This window comes from Acyrthosiphon pisum, chromosome X (genome assembly GCF_005508785.2).
Source record: "Acyrthosiphon pisum isolate AL4f chromosome X, pea_aphid_22Mar2018_4r6ur, whole genome shotgun sequence".
Taxonomy (NCBI): Eukaryota; Metazoa; Arthropoda; class Insecta; order Hemiptera; family Aphididae; genus Acyrthosiphon; species Acyrthosiphon pisum.
The window spans coordinates 70119649-70123004 of record NC_042493.1 but is presented as its reverse complement, the minus strand read 5'-3'; the positions used below and the strand labels follow the sequence as shown (position 1 = coordinate 70123004).

Sequence of the window (3356 nt, the reverse complement as noted above, 5' to 3'; positions counted from 1 at the left end):
AATAAAAATTATTATTATTAATTATGACATGGGCTGATATTCAAATTTTAAAGTAATATTGTTTTTTCGGTATTCGGAAAAAAAGCCCCACCTATAGGAAAAAAAAAATTCCCGTACTAACTAAATACATAATGCATTTTCATTATAGTGTACATTTTATAATTTAATATTTGTTTATAGGTAACCTAAGCTTTTTTGGACATAGGTATATTGTATAACCATATATATATGTTAAGTATATAATTTTTATATACTTTTACATCATAATAATATTTAATAAAATAATACACCAAATATTTATTAAAATATAGATATATAAACATTTGAAATATAAGAGATTAAAGTATGGTAGGTAATAAAAGTAATTGCAGATTGTAGTTATACTTGTATACTTTATAATAATTAATAAGTAATACATAATATATAATATGTTATTGAACTATTTATTATATATATTTTGATTTATAGTTTATGTTTTATGATTTTTTAACTGTGATATAATTAGTTATTGTTTAATGTCATATACTAGATGTATTTTTTTTTTACTACTTAAAAACTATTATTTTAGAATATTATATATTTTATAGTTATAGATATTATGTTAAAGAAGTGTTAGGTACCTACATTGATAAATGTAATGATTATATTATGATTATATTTAATTATGTAAATCATAATAAAAAGAATAATGTATTTGTGAGTATTTTTTACATAATCTACTGGAGAGTGGGCCAACTTCATGTAGCCCACCTAATTCAGCTGATTTAGTCAAGATTGGTGTCAAAAGCATGGTTTTCATTAGCGTAAATTTTCAAGCTTGGTCCTGAAATATGCGAGTCATCCAAAGCTCGGAAATGAGCTTTCAAAGTTTGATGTTGACCCACCCACTCCCACATACCACCATGTAGCTTTCTGCGTACCATAGTTTGAGAATCGCTGAAATTAATCGTATGAAAATGTCTTATAATCAGCCTGTGCAGGTGAATTACTTATCACAGCTTGCACATGGCTGGTAATAAATAAATCTCCACTACCATCAGAATCCACAGCTACTTGATTATTGTCTTCAGTGCCTGATACACTATCATCTCCATCATATTGTGTGGGATCAGCTAATAAGTTAAATTTAAATTTTTAATTAATATGTACTTTAGTATATTAATTTGCAAGGCTGGGCAAGTTAACGATTTTTTTTAACTCGTTAAGTTAAGTTAAAAGTTACTCGTATTTTTTTCGTTAACTCGTTAAGTTAAAGTTAACTTTGAAAAAAAAGTAGCTTAACTTAGTGTAAAGTTAAAATTTGATAATGTGCAAAAATACATAACATAACATAACAATACAAACACATAACATGGTTTTTTAGATAGTTTTTTGTTACGTTCAAGAAAATTACTGGGGAAATTTAAAATGATACATCAAAGTAAAAACACATTCTAAAATTTGCATTATTCTTCGGACAAAAATTAACTTAATTTAGATATTTTTGAAATAAAATTAACTTGAAGTTAACACGTTAATCTTGAAAAAAAGTAACTTATTAAGTTAAAAGTTAATTTGAAAAAAAAAGTAACGAGTTAATTAACTTAATTAAAATTAACTCAACGTTTTAACTTTTAACTCGTTAATGCCCAGCCTTGTTAATTTGATTCAGATATATTTAAAATTTAACTATTAGTTACCAAAATTTACAACGGGGTGAACAATATCTTCAGCGACTGATACATTATCATCTCCATCCGATTGTGTGAGATCAGCTAATAAGTTTGATTTTAATTTTTAATTAATGTGTACTTAAGAATATTAATTTGATTCAGATATATTAAAAATTTAAACATTAGTTACCAAAATTTACAACGGGGTGAACAATATCTTCAGCGACTGATACATTATCATCTCCATCCGATTGTGTGAGATCAGCTAATAAGTTTGATTTTAATTTTTAATTAATGTGTACTTAAGAATCACACTATCATCTCCATCCGATTGTGTGAGATCATCTAATGAGTTTAATTGTAATTAAAATGTATGAATACATGTTTTCTTAAATAATGTAAAAATAAATTATTACCTACCATTATCAACTATAAGGTTAGGTTCGACAAGAGTGTACCAGTTAAATTCTTCTCGAATATAAGTCTCTGCGGTATAGGAACATTGAATTAAAAAATCAGACACATTAATTGTTCCTAGATTTAATTGTGCAGTTGCAATTTTTATGCGTTCTGAATTGGCAATGTATTTTATTTTAACTGGTCTGGATACTTTTTGACCTTGACTTAATTGTGCAATGGTAATGTGGTTTTTTAAACTTAGTTCATTCAAATGTTCTGAAAAGAAACAGAGTAGTTTTAATTAATAATAACATCCGAAACACTAGAGCATAGTGCACACTTTTAGTAGTGACTATTTTAAATCGCTACAGTCACATTATTCTGACTAAAAACCATTTTAGATTCTAAGCGGAGAAGGACATACTTAAAAATGTCCATAGGTTTGGATGGGAAGTCTGAAATTTTTCTTTTAAACGTCCATGGAAATTTTCAACATTGTTATTTGTTCTCCTAGCGATTCCATGAACAGAAAATGTTTCTGGGCCTACTGTCCGTAACCAAAAGCTAAGACATAGATCAATTTAAAGTGTCTAAAAATGATCACAATTCATGATTAAATTTGTATGGCCATCTACCTGTTAAAGTAATTGAAGAATGGAGTTAGTTGTAAATTATTATTCCTTGCATGTTGCCGTATACATTGATAGCCTTCTTTAATTAGATTTGCTGGAAGAAGTGCCAATGCGGCAAACATTTTTACACACATTTGTGCCTCATGAGAGTTTTTTAAATAGGTTGTTAGGCCTTTTTTAATAAATTTTTATTGATTTTTTTATCAAATACAGATTTTTTAAGAATTTTTTATTGATTTTTTATTTATTTTTTAAAACTTACATTTTTTAAGAATTTTTTTAAGATTTTTTTAATAAATACACATTTTTTAATGATTTTTTTATTTATTTTTTAATAATAACATATTTTTAAGAATTTTTTAATAATTTTTTATTGATTTTTTTTTATCAAATACAGATTTTTTAAGAATTTTTTTAAGATTTTTTTAATAAATACACATTTTTTAATGATTTTTTTATTTATTTTTTAATAATTACATATTTTTTTAAGAATTTTTTAAGAATTTTTTATTGATTTTTTATCAGATACAGATTTTTAAGATTTTTTTTAACGATTTTTTATTTATTTGTTAATGATAACATATTTTTTAAGAAATTTTTTAATGATTTTTTATCAAATACAGATTTTTTAAGAATTTTTTATTGGATTTTTTTAATTATTTTTAATAATAAC

General features: G+C 24.6%; 1 long non-coding RNA gene across 1 annotated transcript; it reads right to left on the bottom strand.

Annotated features, from left to right (window-relative positions):
• Positions 1 to 708: 708 nt before the first annotated feature.
• LOC107884136 lies at positions 709 to 1956 on the bottom strand. The gene is made up of 3 exons (XR_001679735.2): positions 1843 to 1956; positions 1680 to 1754; positions 709 to 1112 (listed from the first exon to the last, which is right to left on the bottom strand). It is a non-coding gene; the product is annotated as an uncharacterized LOC107884136 (long non-coding RNA).
• Positions 1957 to 3356: the final 1400 nt, after the last annotated feature.